Source organism: Furipterus horrens, unplaced genomic scaffold (assembly GCF_987537825.1).
Source record: "Furipterus horrens unplaced genomic scaffold, mFurHor1.1.pri manual_scaffold_17, whole genome shotgun sequence".
Lineage (NCBI taxonomy): Eukaryota > Metazoa > Chordata > Mammalia > Chiroptera > Furipteridae > Furipterus > Furipterus horrens.
In genome coordinates this window covers 5,991,593-6,010,520 of record NW_028327187.1, presented here as the reverse complement: position 1 = coordinate 6,010,520, position 18,928 = coordinate 5,991,593, and positions in this window count along the sequence as shown.

Below are 18,928 nucleotides of genomic sequence, written 5' to 3'. Positions count from 1 at the left end.
GCTCCGCCACTGCTCGGCATCCGGGGAGAGACGGAAGGGGGCGGGCTGCTCGCCCTGGCTCCGCCCCTGCCGTCGCGGGAGGCGGGGCCGGCACGTACACTCCCGACAGCCTCGGGGGCAGGGAAGGAGGGGCGGGGCGGGGCGGGGCAGGGAGGGAGGGAGGGGTGGGGTGGGGCGGGGCGCTTCTGCCGCGGCCTGCTTGGAAGGTGCTGGTAAATGTTCCTCGAGGAGCCCAAGCCTAACACTTGGAAGAGCCGAGAGGCTCCACTTCCCGGAGTTGTGCACCGCAAAAGGCCACCAAAATGGCCACGCTTGCCTTTGTGGGGCCTCCCCGACACCTCCGGGGCTGCCACTCTAATCCCCGCAGGGGCCGTGCCTCCACCTCCCGCTGTGGTAGGGTTGCCGGGTCCAAAGCAGAACACCAGTGAAATCTTAATATGTCAGATCAACCGCGCCATTTTTAGCCTAGGTATAACGCAGATACTTTACTACAAAAGTATTGGCTGTTGGTGACATTCCGATCTAACAGGGCGTTCTCTTTTTCTTTGCTAAAGCTGGCAATACGACTGTAACCTGTTCTCTACACAACAAGCCTTTAGTCAGCGCTGGTCACACTTGGAGGCCTGTCCTGGTTGCCCATTTCATACAGATAGAAAGCTAAAGCCTTTCACTACTGCCGGGACTCCCCGCTGGAGCCCATCCGCCTTGCGTCTCGGCCCTGGCTAGCTTCCTCTCTGGCTCTCATTTGCCTCCTAGGTGCCCCCCGTTTCGCACTCTTGGCAGAACATCCCGAGCGATTTAGAAAAACGGGCATCCGTAAATTCTGGCTTAGAGTGTCACAAAGAGAACTGCTTACTCCTCCACAATCAGCGAATGCCCTAGACTTTTCCATCCCAGGAAAATGGAGTCTGACCCAGCCGTCAGCCATGCTGAGCTTCCCCGCTCCGGTCCGCCCCCACCCCCACAATCCACTCAATAAAATGTTCCCCAAATTAGCTCCATCCAGTCAAGTCGTGCCACAACAATGGCCCTTATTCATAGGCAGTTATAAAACAATCGTTCAGCTCCTCTGCCTGTTTTTAATTAGATTCTCTGTCTGTTTGGTGTTGAGTTATATGAGTTCTTTATATATCTTCTATATTAACCTCTCCTTGGAGTTGTTTTTTGCAAACGTCTCCTCCCATTCAGGTGGTTACTTTTTTCTTTTGTTGACGGTTTCTTTTCCTGTGCAGAAGCTTTTCAGTTTGATACAGCCGTGTTCATTTAATTTTTTCCTTTACTGCCCTGGTCTGTGGACTCAAATTCATGAAATGTTCTCTAAGACCAACATCCATAAGTTTAGTACCAATGTTTTCTATGCAGTTTATTGTTTCAGGTCTTGTATTTAGGACTTTGATCAGTTTTGGGTTAATTTTTGTATTGGGCTGGCCAAAACATCGTATGATGGCTCCTGTAGTGCTTAGTTGTCTTTAACTTCATTCAAAGCAATTTTATTACACTGTATTGCGACAGCTGTCATATCAATGTGCCCTTAAGAAAACCTCAAAGTTGGTGAACTTTTGTACCACTTTAATATTGAAGATGGAACGAAATATGCAGCATTTTCAGCATATGATGCTTTATTATTTCAAGAAAGGTAAAAACACCACTGAAACGCACAAAAAAGGATTTGTGCTGTGTATGGAGAAGGTACTATGATCAAAAGTGTCAAAAGTGGTTTTTGAAGATTCTTGGTACTGTGGACATTTTGGCCAAATAATTCTTTCCTGTGGGGCTGTCTTGTTCACTGTAAGATGTTTAACAGCACCCCTGGCCTCTACCCACTAGAAGCCAATAGTGAAAGACAGCCAACATACTCAAAAAATCCAAGTCAATACAGTTATTGGTGAAAATGAAAAATGTGTCTGTTTTACAGACAAAATGTAACGGACTTTTTGGCCAACCCAATATGTGCACAAACAGCAGTAGTTTCATGTTTTGCATGTGGCTTTCCAGTTTTCCCAGCACCATTTACTGAAGAGATTTCCTTTTCTCCATGGTATGTTTTTGGCTCCTTTGTCGAAAATTAGTTCCCATATACATATGGGTTTATTTCTGGGCTCCCACTTTTCTTCCATTGGTCTGTGTTTCTGTTTTCCTCCCAATACCGTACTGTTTTTTGTTTTTTTTTGTGTAGGGGGATTAGGTATTGGGTTTCTTGAGGGAAAAAGGGAGAGGGGGGGAGGGGAGAGGCAGCTCCCAGACCAACTCAAGGGCCTGTTAGGAGCAAGGGGAATGGGGAATGGGGAATGAGAGTAGGAACTGGGAACAGGGAACGGGGAACGGGGAATGATAATGGGGAATGGGAACACCGGGTCCTCCTTGTGGGCCGGTAGGAGTCCCCCGTACTTTTTTGATTACTGTTGCTTTGTAGTATAATTTAAAGTCAGGTAGTGTGATACCTCTGGCATCATTCTTCTTTCTCAGGGTTGCTTTCTCGGGGTCTTTTTTGGTTCCATATAAATCTGACAATTTTTTTTGTTCTATTTCTTTTCAAAATGACATTGGGATTTTGATGGGGACTGCATTCACTTGGTATATTGCTTTGGGTAATAAGGCCATTTTAATTACATTGATTCTTCCAGTCCATGAACACAGGGCATCTTTCCATTTCCTTGTGTTGTTTTCAATCTCTTTTAATAATGCTTTGTAGTTTTCAGAGTATAGGTCCTTCATAGCTTTGTTTATTCGTAGGTATTTTATTTTTTTGCTGCAGTTGCAAATGAAATTGTTTCTGTTTTCATTTATTTATTTTTTCTGATATTCAGTGTTAGTATATTGGAATCCAGTGGATTTTTGTATGTTGGAACCCTCTGGGCTTCCTAGATCTGATTGTCTGTTTCTTTCCCCAGTTTAGGGATGTTTTCTACCATTGTTTCTTTGAATAGTCTTTCTGACATTTTCTCTTTCTTCTCCCCCTGGAAACCATACAATTTGATTGATGTTATCCCATAAGTCCTCTGTGCTATCTTCACTTTTTCCATCATTTCTCTTTTTGCTCTTGTGATTGGATGAGTTCCACTGCCCTGTTTCAAGTTTGCTGAGGTTTTTTTCTTTCTTTTTTTTCATTTAATTTATCTACTGTTCAATCCTCTATTGAATTTTTTATTTCCATTTTTATATCCTTCACTTATGTGATTTGTTTGGTTTTTAAATTTCTTTTGAAGATTTTATTTATTTTTAGGGGAGGAAGGGAGGGATAGAGGGAGAGAAACATCAATGTGTGGTTGCCTCTCGCACGCTCCCAACTGGGGACCCAGCCCACAACCCAGGCCTCTGCCCTGACTGGGAATCGAACCAGCGACTGTTTGATTTGCAGGCTGGCGCTCAATCCAGTGAGCCACACCAGCCAGGGCTGGGCTTTTAAACTTTTTTCTGCATTGAATTTCTCACTTGTTTCATGCATTGTTCTCCTGAACTTGAGAGGCATCTTCATGACAGTTATTTTGAACATTTTATCATGTAAAAGGCTTCTCTTGATATTTCATGCAGGGCTGTTCCTGGAGTTTTATTTTGTTCTTTTTGGACAATATTCCTCTCTTTTTAAATTTTCTCGGACTCTGTGTCGTTTTCTGTGCATTAGGGAAATCAGCCACCTCTCCAGGTCTTGAAGGAGTGGCCTCATACAGGAGATGAACCTTATGGTCTTGTTTTCTTTCCAGCCTTAGTGATGGAGCAAGCCACCTTCTTTGTTGTCAGTGGTTTTCAGTCCTTGACTGTGCCCCAGGACCTGTCACCTAGATTCAAGAGGATTGAAAGTTGAACCTCAGGCCTCAGTGTTCAGTGTTTAAGATATGCAGATGAAGCTCTTTCAGGGAAACAGCAGGAGATGAGTATTTGTGGCTACTGCCTAGGGGCTGTGCCCTGGGGGTACGGCCAAAGGGAGCCGGTTTCTTTGTTTGCTGCAGCATTATGGCATGGCACCTGTGGGTGCGAGCTCCTGCGGCCACATGAGCCAGAGAATCAAGTGTCGTGTCCGCTGCAAAGGCTGGGGTGCCAGACGTGTGCACAAGCTGCTTTCCTGGAGATACTGGCGACCTGGAGTGGGCCGGAGGAAGATTACCTTTGGCCCTTAGATGTGTACTAAATAAGGATCTTGACCCTCAGGGTATAGGTTTCAAAATATGCAAATAGGCCTCTTTGAGGGAAAGATTAAGAAGGGGGCACCTCGCTGCGCTGAGCTTTAAGGAGAGAGCCACTGGGAACCCTCCCAAGTCCCTTAAGAACGGTTTCTCTTCGTTCACAATAGACTTGTGTGTCTCTTGAATAAACGCCCCATTGGCTTTCAGGGTTCGTTTTTGGTGGCTCATCGCTTGGGTATAAATCTTAAAAGTTGAGGTGCTATAGGTTGGATCCGAACTCTTCACTCCTCGGGGAGAAGCTGGGAGTTGCCGTGCTGCGGGCGGCGTCTCTGGTGAGTGCATCCCGGCCTTTCCTGCCCGTTTCGATGTGGGTATATTTGTCATTTGCTCGGCGTTTGTGAGTTGCTAAAGCTGGTCTCTGAACTTCCAGAGGGGTCGTTCCATGTGTAAGCCCCAGTGTCTGTGCAGGAGGTTGAATCCGGGAGCTTATTAGGCAGCATCTTGGAGCAGAACCCCAGCGTTACTTCTCTGCAGTGCCAAGCCCTCTTCTGTTAGCATTTCCGTTTCCTTTGGGGTGCTTTCTGCAGCTCTTCTGCAGGTCATACGACAATGTCTTTGTCTCCTTTTTCGTCCCTGGAAGATCATTTTGCTAGATAGAGTCTGCGGTGCACAGTTAATTTCTTTCAGCACTTAACAAATGGGCCACTTCTTTTGGGGCGCCATGGTTTCAGATGAGATATCTTTGTTAATGAGAATTTATGTTCACCTATAAGTAATGTACCAAATCTCTCTGGGTGTTTTTGAGGTTTTTTTTTTTTTTTTTCTTTGTCTTTTGTTTTCAGAAATTTAATTATGATGTGTTTTGGTGGTGTGGATTTCTTTTCTTTTCTTTTTTTTTTTTCTTTTCTTATTTTAGATTTGCTTAGTTCTTTTGAATTTGATGGTGTTAGGTCTGTGCCCAGAAGAAGGGAGGAGTCGGGTGGACCAGTTCAAAGCCTTTACTGAGGGAGGTTCAAGCAGGCGACTGAGTCTGAGCAGACCGCAGCATCAAGGGGACAAGGGACAGAGGGGTTTTTAAGGGCGTGGAGCAGACCCTCAGGGGGATGAGTCACCCTGCTGTTTGGCTCCAGAGTCCAAGGTGTAGGTGTTTGTGAAAGACCAATATCGCCTGATTAGGGACGGCTGTCAGGAGACTTATGGTCCTGGACCAATCATTTCTGGGAAATGACTAAGGGAGAGGGGAAGGGGCCATGGGGGTGTAACTAGTGTTTAGCAGGATACTGGTGGCTCTGTGAGTCATCTCTGTTAATAGGAAACCTTGTGATTGGGTGCAGGGCTGGTGACGCAGACCCTCTTTGTGTCAGGACAGGTGGTGGCTCAGGTCCTGCGTGACAGCAGGCCACAGTTTCCAAGGACACAGTGACCCTTGGCCATAGCCTGTTTTGCAAGGCCTGACTCAGGTGGCAGCTTACGGGGCAGGGAACATGTCGGGCTCTAGCCCTAACAGATGGTTTATGTGTTTCCGCAAATTGGGACTTTTTCCTTATTTCTTTGGATAATTTTTCATTCCCACTTTTTCTCTCCTCTCTTTCTGGGAGTTTAATAATAGGAATATTAGCTTTTTTTTTGTTACTGTCCCACATGTCCCTGAGACTCTGTTCACTTTTTTTCCAATTCCTCTCTTGTGTTCATATTGGGTAAATTCTATTAATCTGTCCTTCACTTCACTGATTCTATCTTCTGTGATCTCCACTCTACTGCTGAGCCCATCCAGTACAGTTTTTATTTTGGTTATTGTATTTTTCAGTTCTGTGATTTCCATTTGGTTCTTTTCTATAGTTTATAGTTCTCTGCTGAGATTTAAAGACTGTTCTTCATTGGTTTCAAGGTAACTCATAATTGCTTGTTGAAGCGTTTTTTGATAGCTGGTCACATCCTTGTCAGATATATAATCCACACCTCTGATCCTTCACACCTCTGATCCATCATTGAGTCTATTAATTATTTTTTTTTTTGTCATTAAGTTGTGATTTTCCTCGATCTTATGACAAATGATTATTCTGGATATTTTGACTATTGTAAGACTCTAGGTCTTATTTAATCGTTCTGTTGAGTGCGTCGTATCCCTCGAGAGGTATAGTGCAAATGTTGGGCAGTGTGGAAGTTCAGCTCCTGTCTGGGACCCTTTGATGCCTTTCTAGCAGAAGTGGGGCCACTCTTCGTACTGCATCAGGGTGTCTGAGGGCTGGTGCAAGCTCAGCTTCCCACTGAGCCTTCCTGATACCATGGAGGTGGTAACTGGAAGACTAATACCTCTGTATCCCTGCTGGGTGGGAGCAAAAGCTCCGCTCCCAGCTGGGCCCTGGCACAAGCAGAGGGATGTTAGAGGAGAGAGGTGCTAATTAAGTTAACAGGAGCGCTGGCTGGTGTGGCTCAGTGGATTGAACGCACCGGCCTGCGAACCTAAGGGTCCGTGGGTTCGATTCCCAGTCAGGGCACAGGCCTGGGCTGTGGGCCGGGTCCCCAGTAGGGTGCGCGCGAGAGACAACCACACATTGATGTTTCTCTCCCTCTCTTTCTCCCTCCCTTCCCCTCTCTCTAAAAATAAATAAATAAAAGAGATCATATGCTCAATGTTAGCCATACCATCACCAGTTGGCAGGGGAGTGGGAGCAGAGTACTACCTGCTCCTGCTCCTGCTTCTGCCAGGCAGGGGATAGAAGCAGGCACGTTGCTTGCTTCTGGGGTAGGTTGGATGGTCAGCTTCCTACTCAGCTTATTAAAACTTCAGAGGCGGGGGAGGGCAGGGGCTGTGTGTGGTGGGTATTATGTAAAATATTTTCTGTTATTGGGCTACCATTTCCACAGTCATTTTGCCTGTGGGGAGGGGAGGGGCGGAGACAGACTTTTCTTGGAGGTGTCTTTCTGTCTGTCCCTGTGGGCAGTTTTGAGTCCGAAGCTTCTCCCACACCCCTTTAACTGGATAAGTGGGAGGTGATAAGGGAACCCAGGGGGCTCACTGCTGTGTTCTTTCTCAAGTTGTGGGGTCCCTAAGATCTTTTACTTTTCACATTTTTCTTCCTTTCCAACATTCAGGGTCTTCCTATGCTTGTTTCTTGTGTTACGTTCAGGGTTTTTTAGTTGTAAGAAGGAGGTCCTGGGAGGTAAGGAGATACTCTCTTTTGGCAGAAATCCATTCCATTGGGTTTTACTCTAGTATCTCTCAAATCCATTCATCTTAGGACCCCCACTGCAGTAGCCACTCTATCCTTTGGACTATTGCCGTGGTCTTCTAACTAATAAATATATATGGTGAGCGAATTTTTCCAATACAAAAAATAGGGACACCCCAAAAAAAATCTGACAGGGTTTAAAAAAACAACAGCAACTTCCAATTGTGAAAGGCCATCCAGGAAATGCATCTTAGATGCCCCAGTATTAGGCCTCCGAAGATTTGATGGGTTGACTTCATGGGGACAACTATCGGGTTGTTCTGAATTTGGAATAGTGATTCACAACTTTGATCAGATCACTGGCCAGGACTAGGGGGGTTGTCCGAGGCAATGGTAAGCAGCTTAGGACTGGGTTGGCTGCGAAGCCAGACCCCTCCTGAGCGCATGGAATTATGGGTCAGAAGATTTGAAATAAAAGAGGGGCAGGCTCTCTCCGGCTGGGGTCGCTTCTCTTCCTCCAGGATGCCAGGATGGTCGTGCTTCAGCTGCCCGCGTTTCCCAATGGGAGGTAAGGGATTTTAGATGGGAAGCAACTCCTGGTGCAGCCTGGGATCAGGCTGGCCTGGCAGAGCATGGCAGGGTTATTCTTCTTTGAGGGTTCTAAAGGGGACAAGCTCTGAGGCAGAAGCCTGCCATTCTCCCAAAATTACGTAGCTCTTGTATCTTATGTTGTTTTAGTTTGTAAACTCACCCTATAGAAATAAGATAACTAAAAACTAGTGGGTGGGTGGGGGGAAATGCTAGGAGAACTCAGCTGTTAAAACATTTTAACCTCAGTTGGGAGGCCTAAGTGATTACAGCTGCAACTAAAGAGTGCAAGAGTTTAGCCTTAGTTGATAGGCTTCAGTGACTGATGTCTGTGGAAAGCTGTTACAGAATTCCAAGATGGTATAGCTTTGGAATCAAGACCCGTTTCCTTTCCAAACCTTAAAGTTATAGGTCTTATAATTCCAGTAGTGCAGAAGAGGAAGGTACTGATAGCTAAGGTTTTCAGGGAAGCATTCATGCAAAAATTTGGTTTTATGGTGAAAGACAGGCAGAACGCAGCCTGGATAAATGTACAAGGCATAGTGGGGCATTAATGCACTTTTTTCTAATTGGTAATTACTATCACTTTGGGTGTTTTTTAAATATACACATTGGCAAAGCTTTGGATTAGAAATTTTGAGTCATTAGGTCTGAATGGCGGTGCAAGAATTGGCGTTTTGATTTTTATTTAAAGATTTTATTTATTTATTTTTAGAGAGTGGGGGAGGAAGGGAGAAAGAGGGAGGGAAACATCCATGGGTGAGAGAGACATTGGCTCGGTCGCCTCTCGCGCGCCCCCAACCGGGGACCCGGCCCACACCCAGGCATGGGCCCTGACTGGGAACCAAACTGTGACCTTTGATTCACAGGCCTGCACTCAATCCACCGAGCCACACAAGCCAGGGAAAGAATTGGTGTTTTTAAACAAGCATTTCAAGTGGTTGTTAAATTCATGGAAATTTGGGAAACACAGAACTGGAGAGGAAATAATAGCAAGATCAAACTGGAATAGAAAGTAGGTGCCAGATTCTGTGAGGCTCTAAGTACCCAAGTGAAAAAGCTCAGAATGTCGTTGCTAAATGTTGGCAATTTTTAAGGTTTAGAAGTGTGGCGCTCCCTTGTGGGATCCGCACTGGAAAGGGTACCAGTGTTATAAATGTGGATGACATAGGTTACTAGCTTTTGCCTTACATTGGAAGAACTGTTAGGATTACCTGACCTCTGCAAAAATACGTAGTTGCCGGAATGAGACCTTTAGCTTCATAGCTCAGACCAGACAAAGGCCGAGGTAAATCAAGGGCATCGGTTCTTCGATTTGTCCCAATTGTAGTCTGTAATCACTGATTACAGCATCATTACATACAGGTATCTGGAAGATGCAGCAAACAGAAATTGAGGTTTTTCCCTGTGTTCACTCAATTAGATACTATGGAGAGTTACAACATGCTCCTTTAAAGATTTTATTTATTTATATTTTAGAGAGAGGGGGAGGGAGAAAGAGAGGGAGAGAAACATCCATGTGTGGTTGCCTCTTGTGCGCCCCCAACTGGGGACCTGGCCCGCAACCCAGTCATGAGCCCTGACTGGGAATCGAACTGGCGACCTTATGGTTCACAGGCTGGTGCTCAATCCACTGAGCCACACCAGCCAGGGCACAACATGCTCCTTTAAATGTCATCACTTATAACCTATTAAATGGTATGAGATATGGACAAGTGTAGAAATAATTAAAAATAAGAAAGCCATGATTACATAACATCAAAAGGCTCAAATGAAGTTGACTAAGCTCACATACTTGATGAATTACTATTTTTAATTTATTAAAGTTATTTTCTAATGGGTTACTGAAAAAAGAGCAGATAGGTATATTAATGTTGATTAATATTGCTAGTGATAGTGGAATCAAATGCAAACCCCAGTACTCTTGCTTTTGTACAGTGATGTAATCAGACTCGTCATATATTATTATTATCAGGTTAATGCTTTTGCGTCAATGCCAAAACCCTCTGCTAGAGTACAGGAAAAAGGGAAGAAAAATTCAAGGATAACTAGGTGGCTTAATAACTAGGCCAATTCTTATTTTTTGAACTGGATAAGTTTGAGTGGGAGGATAGTCACGTGGATATAAAACTTATTATTTTTAAAAACTTCATTACCTCATAGTCCCATTTCTTATGTGTCATTTTGTAGAGTTACATCAAAACAAGCACTACCAGACATTTCCCAGTGATGCTTTTAAAAACTACCGATTTCGATAAATTGATTTGATTTGATTATCTCTTGTTTTGGTTTTAAAAATTTGATTAGTTACCTATTCATTGTCTATTTCATATTCCAAGTTTATTATCCTCCATAAGTAAAAGATCTGGAAGACAGCTTACCGTAGCCTAAGTATCTGGTCTAGCACTAGTGTGCTCTAGAACTATGGTCAAAATTTGTGAAACCCCAATCTAAATTCTGACATCTTAGGGCCTTCGAGACTTTCAAGACATTTCTAAACCAATTACTGTTCAGGCGATCATATAGAAATTCTTGTGTGGTTCCATTGTAGATTGTGTTACAGGAATTCACTGAAGAGACAAAAACAAACTGATCTCATTTGTTTATAGCTTATGAATTTTATGGGTTCCTGCTGTTATCTCATTTATATACAAAGACATGACCATTTTGGAAATTAGCTGTGGTCCAATTACCTACTTACAATAGTTAAGTATTCATAGTCCCTGTAGAATTTACGATAAGCTCATAAAACATCAGTAAGTAAACATGACCTGTTGCAAAAAACTGGAGAAATCCAGGTAAGTTCTGGGGTTCAGTTAATAGCATTATACCAATGCCAATGTCTTGGTTTTGATAATTGCACTGCGGTTATATAAGCTATTAGGTACTAAAAGAAGCAGAGGGAAGATTATACATGGTGTTCTGCATACTGTTTTTGCAACTTTTAGCATAATATAAAATTATTTCAAAATAAAAACTTATAAAAATCATGATGCCTTACCATTTGAATTTTCACTAACTTCTAAACTGTAACTTGAAATGCATGTCCCACCATCATCTTTGGGTGGTTTCGAAAAGAGAAATAAAATTTAAATTATTCTTTTCTTTGCCTCTTGAATAAAACTTAAAAGTCTTTCACTGAAGAGTTATCTCAAATTAAATATTTTTCCGTGGAGGGAAAAATACAAAACTTGATAGGATATTAATTTTCATATATTAATAAAGATGATGAAAATATAACCCAAGTTATATGCTTGGAATATTAGACATGAAGCATTTAATTTTTTTAAGTTCTTTGGAACAGACTGAAATGCTAAATATATGTACCTTAAAGTTGATTTTGCCAGTTTAGAGGCAAAATAATTTGCGTAAATATAATGTATGTCAAGTTGACATTTATCATCGATGTGTCCTTCTAATGTGGCTTCTGTATTAGATATAGTCTTGGAATAACCATGATTGTAAGGGCCCGTATAAAGTTCAGTAATTCGTTCATGCATGGATGAGATAGCACTAGAAAACTCAATAGAGAACTAGAAAAAACAATTAACAACCGAACTCATTTATATGGTGAAATATTTTAGATACAAATGATTAAGATAATCTTTTCTAAAACTGAGGGCACTTAGAGGAAGATTTCCTTTTAAGAGTTAATTTGAAGACACAGCTGGTAAATTTTAAGTGCAAAAACAGTGCTTATCCCATTCAATTTTTACTCTGTGCATGGATCTTTCCCTTTACATACTTTTTTTTTAGGGGATCAGGTTTATCTGGACAGGCAGTATATTTCACTTCTCCACTGGGGTCACTCCTTCCCTCCATATTGCAGGCAAGGATCTGTTTGAGTAAAAGAGAATGCTTTGGTTGACCACTGGAAATAAATTTGAAAGTTTGTAGGGTCTGCACATGATATAAAGCAAGTTATTTGACTGAACATTTCTGAAAACTAAATGCAAAATAAGGTTTAATTTCAACCAAAAAAGGCACTCCTTTTTATCTCTAGTGAAGAGTATAATTTCATATTAAAATATGTTACAAATTTATAAGTTATGGCCATAAACCCTGAACTTGTATGTAGTACTTCTCTAAAGATTCCTTATAGTGCAAGAGAGGTACTCTCCATTGGATTTAGATTTAAAACAACCCTGGGAATGAAAGAAGGTACTTAGTAATCAGGTAGGTCTGAGTTCAAGTTCCAACTTCAGCTTAGTTTCCATCCGGGTGGCACTGAGCAAGTCCCTTCATTTCTGAATATTGGTTTCTCTATATAAAAAAACGGAGATAATTTCTACTTTAAAGGGCTCCTTTTTACAAGATGTAACATATAATGTATGTGAAGGAAACTTAGCACACTGCACAGAATACTTCTTGTTAGCTGCTTTATTTAAAATGTGGTTAAGCTCTGGCTGGGTGGCTCCATTGGTTGGAGCGTCATCCTGTGAACCAAAAAGTTGAAGGTGTTATCCCCAGTCAGGGCACATGCCTGGGTTGCCGCATTGATCCCCAGTTGCGGTGTGGACAGGAGGCAACTGATCGATGTTTCTCTCTCACTCTCTCTTGTCTCTCCACTCCTCTCTCAAATTAATAAACGAATTTCCAGGTGATGATTTAAGAGGAACTGCCTGGGACTTCCTCAGCCTCAATCCCCGCTTGTTTTTAGAGACAGAAGTTATGGGTACTTCTCTTTCCGGCACGGGAGCCCCGGGCTGGTGGGCCTGGTGTGGGGCGGGGGCCCGGGATCCTCAGGGCGAGTCTCCGCAGCTGAAATATCCCTCCCAATTTTTATCTACCATCCCTGGGTATGGCAGCAGCCCGGTTCTCATCTCTGCCCCTCCTACCAGTCTCAATGTAGATTTTTCTTCCCTTCCATAGTTGTAGGACATCCATTCAGCTTGATTTCAGGTGGTTCTGAATGATGGTTGTTCTGTAGCTTAGTTGTAATTTTTTTTTCTTTTCTGTGTGGTTGCCTCTCACTCGTGCCCCTAACTGGGGACCTGACATGCAACCTAGTCATGTGCCCTGACTGGGAATCGAACCAGCGACACTTGGCTCGAAGGCTGATGCTCAATCCACTGAGCCACGCAGCCAGGGCTAGCTTAGTTGTAATTTTGATGTGGTCGTGGGAAGAGTTTGCCTGCTCTGCCGTCTTGACTGGAAGTTCCGAAAATCTGTAATTTGATGTAGTCCCTTTTGTTTATTTTTTTGTTTCCCCTGCCCAGGTGAGGTATAAGAAAAAATATTACCGAGAGCAATGTCAGAGGGTTTACTGCATATGCTTTCTTGTAGAAGTTGTATGGTTCTGGGTCTTACATTTAAGTGTTTAACTCATTTTGAACTTATTCTCATATATGGCCTTACTAAGGTGGTCTAGTTTCATTTTCTTGCATGGATCTGTGCAGTTCTCCTGCATCCTTTATTGACTAGACCATCTTTACCCCGTTGTATGTACTTGCCTCCTTGGGTTTATTGCGGGGCTCTCTCCTCTGTTCCTTTCATCCGTGTGTCTTTTTATGCCAGCGCCAGGCTGTTTTGATTACTATGGCCTTGTAGTGTAGTTTGATGCCAGGTAACATGATACCCCCAACTTTGTTTTTCTTTCTCAGAGTGCCATGCCTATTCAGGTTTTTCTTGGGTGGTTCCGTATAAATTTTAATATTTGTCGTAGTTCTTTGAAAAATGGCATTGATATTTTGATAGGGACTGCATTGAAACTATAGATTTCTTTGGGTATTATGGGCATTTTAATAATGTTAATTCCTTCTATACATAAGCACAGTATGTGCTTCTATTTATTGGTATGATCTTTAATTTTTTTCTTCAAAGTGTTATAACTTGCTGAGTATAGATCTTACTCCTTGGTTAAATTTATTCTTAGGTATCCAATTTTTTAAAAAGTATATATATATTTTTTTAAAGTATATTTTATTGATTATGCTGTTACAGTTGTCCCAATTTTTCCCCTTTGCTCCCCTCCACCCAGTACCCGCTTCCCTCCAGCAATCCCACCCCGCTTAGTTCATGTCCATGGGTCGTGCATATAAGTTCTTTGGCTTCACCCTTTCCTATATTATTCTTAACATCCCCCTATTTTGTACCAACTGATTATGCTTCTTAGTCCCTGCACCATTTTTCCATTTCTCCCCCTCCCCCCTCCCAGGGGATAAGTCCCCAAATGATCCCCATACCTATTTTTCTGTCCCTATTGTGGTTTGCTTAGTTGAATTTTGCTTGTATTTTTTAGATTCAGTTGTTGGTAGTTGTGAGTTTGTTGTCATTTTAGTGTTCATAATTTTGATCTTTTTCTTAAGTAAGTCCCTTTGACATTTCATATAATAATGGCTTGGTGATGATGAACTTTAGCTTCACCTTGTCTGGGAAGCACTTCAGCTGCCCTTCCATTCTAAATGATAGCTTTGCTGGATAGAGTAATCTTGGTTGTAGGTCCTTGCTTTTCATCACATTGAATACTGCTTGCCAGTCCCTTCCTACCTGCAAAGTGTCCTCTGAAAAATCAGCTGATAGTCCTATAGGCACCCCCTGTAGGCAACTCTCTGCCTCTCTCTTGCTGCCCCCAGGGCTCTGTCTTTATCTTTCACCTTTGGCATCTCAGTCATGATGTGTCCTGGTGTGGTACTCTCTGGGTCCAGCTCGCCCGGGACCCTCCATGCTTCCCGGACGTGTATGTCCATCTTCTTTGCAAAATTTGAGAAGTTTTCCTCATTTTTTTCAATTCTTGCTTCCTCATTCTGCACTGGTTGACTGTTTTTTGCTTCCTTATATTCCAAATCATTGATTTGAACCCCAGTTTTCTTCCCTTCACCATTGGTTTTGAGTGGATTTTCCTTCGTTTCACTTAGCATAGCCTTCACTTCCCTTATGCGTTTGCCATACTCAAGCATTTATCTGTCAAGCCTGTAAGTATCTTTATCACCAGCATTTTGAATTCTGCATCTGTTAGGTTGTCTGTCTCTTCATCTGTTAGGTTGGCTATCTCCTCGTCACTTAGTTCTCCCACTGGAACCTTGATTTGTTCCCTTTTGGGCCATACTTCTCTGTCTCCTCATTCTGACAGGCTCCTGTGTTTGTTTGCCTGTGATGCTGAAAATCAAGACTTCTGACTTGAGGTATGTTCCCATGCCTCTCGGTTCAGGTGTTTAATGATCCAAGCAGCGAGCTCGACAGTCTCTGACTGCTCAGGCCTCAGGGTCTTAAGACATCCTGTGACTTAAAAAGAATCTTGCTGAGTACTCCATCTTCCCTGATGTTGATAAGGAAATCAAACAAAACCAAGCACCGATGGTGTTTAACCTTGATTGCTTTCTGTTAATGTTTAAGGAACAGTGCATTCGTTTCATAGCCTTGAAAGAATAGATGATTGAATTTATAGATGATAGACTTATTTATCAGGAAATGTTCTCTTTAGTTAATACTTTAAGCTTCCTCTGTTGTAAGTTTCAAGCAAATCATTGTACATTGTAATCATTCTTGGAATGTGCCTGTGAGCACATTCTTTACCCTCCCTGTTGATTAGCATATCTGCAAAATCCAATAAAAGGAGAGCTCTTGCATTGCTTGGGGCTGACTTACCTGAGCGTGCAGCAGCCCTCCGACCGTGGCATTCTGTCTGCTGGAATTGCTTCTGTGCCCTCGACCACTAAGTACTACAACAGCCTGTGTCTTAGGTAGAGCTGTCACTCCTGTTACGCTGCAAGGGGTGGAGCCTTCGGGATTCGTCAGTACAGGGCCACCTGTTCCACCACGTTGTGGCGCTGTATGTGGGGGAGGGGTCCGAGAGGGAACAATGCCACTTGCTGAGCACTCACCCCCTTTCCAGGCACCTCTCCCACTTCTGTATTGGACTGGCGCCCCTCCAGCTGCTGCCCTGGCCATCGTTCCCAGAGTGGGTGGGTCTGCGGATGTTCTAGGACTGTGGGGTCCCTTTAAACCAGCGAACTCTGCTGAGAGACCGGCAGTTTCTGCCTCCGCCCCAACCCCCATGGTTTGCACAGTCAGAAGCAATGAGGCTTGATTTTCCCTGGTGCTGGGACTGGGAGCTGTGAGGTCTGGTCTGGTGCTGGGAGCGCTCCCCAGGTGTCCCTCCCGACTTTTTAAAATGTGTGACTGTGCTTTCTGCCGGCCTGCCGCTGCTGCCACTGTCACCGCTACCACACTGCGTCCTCTACAACCTGGCTCCGCCCCTCCTACCTGTCTGGGTGAGTATTTCTTCTTTATTTGTTTGTTTGTTGGACTTCCATGCAGCTCGATTTTCTGGAACTTGTGGTTTTCTCTGGTTTTGAGGTAGTTGTGTTCCTTCTTAGTTGTGGAGGGAGATGAAGCATGTCTACGCCTTCGTCTTGGCCGGAAGTCATAAATAACTGAGGTATTCAAGTTTTTGATGTAATTTTAAATGGGATTGTTTCCTTAGTTTTCCTTTCTGATAGTTCATTATTGGTTTATAAAATTCAACTGATTTCTGAATATTTATTGATATTTTGTATTCTGCTACTTTGCTGAATTCACATCAATTCTAGTAGTTTTTTTTAGTGGAGTCTTTAGGGTTCTCTCTCTATAGTATTATGTCATCTACAAATAATGATAGTTTTACTTCTTCCTTTACAATCTGGATTTCTTTTATTTTTTTCTTGTCTGCTGTAACTAGGACTTCTAATACAGTGTTGAATAAAAGTAGTTAAAGTGGAAAAAGCTAGGGACTGTAGTCAATAATATTATAGTAACTAAGTATGGTGAAAGATGGGTACTGGATTTATTGGAGTGATAACTTAATAGCTTATATGATGTCTAATCATTGGGTTATATACCTGAAATGGACATAATATTGCATGTCAACTGTACTCGAAAAATAAAAAAAGGAAAACAATTTTAGCTTTTTCCCATTGAGTATGATGTTAGCTGTGAGTTTGTCATATATGATCTTTATTATGTTTTGGTATGTTCCTTCTAATCACATTTTGTTCAGCGGTTTTATCAAATGGACACTGAATCTTATCAAACATTTTTTCCTGCACCTATTGATATGATCATATGATTTTTATCCTTCATTTTGTTTATGTGGCTTATCCCATTAATTGATTTGTGGCTATTAAAAGCACCCGGCATTTTAGGAATACATCCCACTTTATCATGGTGTATGATCTTTTTAATGTCTTGCTGAATTTGGTTTGCTGCTATTTTGTTGTGAATTTTTGATTCTATGTTCATCAGAGATATTGCCCTATAATTTTTTTTTGTAGTGTCTTTGTATGGTTTTGTTATCAGCATAAACTCATAAAATGAGTTTGGGAGCTTTCTTTCCTCTTCAGTTATTTGGAAAAGTTTGAGAAGGATAGGTGTTAATTATTTTTTGAATGTTTGGTAAAATTCACCTGTGAAGCCAGGACTTTTGTTTGTTGAGAGTGTTTTTTTTTTGTTTGCTTTTTTTTTTTTTTAATTACTAATTAGATTTTTTAGGTAGTAGCCTGTGTATTATGTTTTTTGGTTTCTTCTTGTTTCAGTCTTGGAAGATTGTATGTTTCTATGAATTTATCCATTTTCCCCCAGCAATTTTTGACATATAATAGTTGTTTTATATAATCCTTTATCCCCAGCAGTTTTTGACATATAATAGTTGTTTCATATAATCCTCTGTTTCTGTGGTGTAAGTTGTCACTCTGATCTTTATCTATTTGGGTCTTCTCTTTTTTTATGAGTCCGGGTAAAGCTTTACAAATTTTGTTTATCTTTTCACAGAACTAGCTTTTGGTTTAATTTTTTTAGACTGCATTTCATTTATTTTTGCTCAGCTATTTATTATTATCGCCTTCTATTCACTTTGGACTCCGTTGTTCTTTTGGGTGTATAGCTAGATTGTTTGCATGAATGTTTTTGTTGTTTCCTGAGGTAGGCATGCATTGCTATGAATTTTCCACTTAAGACTGCTTTTGTTGTGTCCCATAGATTTTTGGGTCATGGTGTTTTTATTTCCATTTGTCTCAAGGTGTATTCTGATGTTTTTTCACTTTTTAATTGTTTTATTGTGTTTTTCCATTGCCGTTCACCCCCCTTAAACTCCCCTAACCCCCACAAGCACTACACTGTTGTCTGCGTCCATGAGTCCTTTTTCCTTTTTGCTTCATGTCTCCACCCCCTAACCGCCCCCACTAGCTGTCATCTGCTCTCCATCTGTGAGTCTGTCTCTCTTTTCCTCGTTAGTTCACTTTGTTCATTAGATTTCACATATGAACGAAATTATACAGTATCTGTCTTTCTCTGACTGGCTTATTCCATTTGATCTCATTGTTATCTCCTTCACTCTATAGCAACATGATATTTTACAAGTTAGGTAAATTTTCAGCCATTGTTTCTTCCAATAGGTTCTCAATCCCTTACTCTTTCTCTTCTACTGGTACTTCTGCGAGGCTAATGTTGTTACTCGATGTATAAACATAAAAAAGAACCAGTCAGAAATGAAGGATGCCCTAACTGAATTAAAGAGTAATTTACAGGGAATCAACAGTAGGGTATATAAATCTGAGCATCAGAATAGTAATTTGGAATATAAGGAAGCAAAAAACACCCAATGAGAACAGCCAAAAGAAAAAGAAAATAAAAAAAATCCCCTCAAATGAGAATAGTGTAAGGAGCCTCTGGGACAACTTAAAGTGTGCCACCATGCACATCATGGGGGTGCCAGGAGGTGTGTGTGGGAGAGAGAGAGAGAGAGAGAGAGAGAGAGAGAGAGAGAGAGAGAGAGAGAGAGAGAGCAAGTGTGAGAAGTTGAAAATCTGTTTTTAAAAATGATAGGAAACTTCCCTGACCTGGAGAAGAAAATAGACATAAAAATGCAGGAAGTGCAGAGAGTCCCAATCAGGATAAACCCAAGGAGGCCCATACCAAGACACACCGTAATTAAAATGCCAAAGTTAAAGACAAAGAGAGACTCTTAAATGCAGCAGAGAAAAGCAGCTGGTGAGCCAAAGTCAGCTCTATGAAACTGTCAGCTGAGGCGCGCTCCCGCTCCGGGGAGCATGCCTGCAGCCTCCCCTTCCC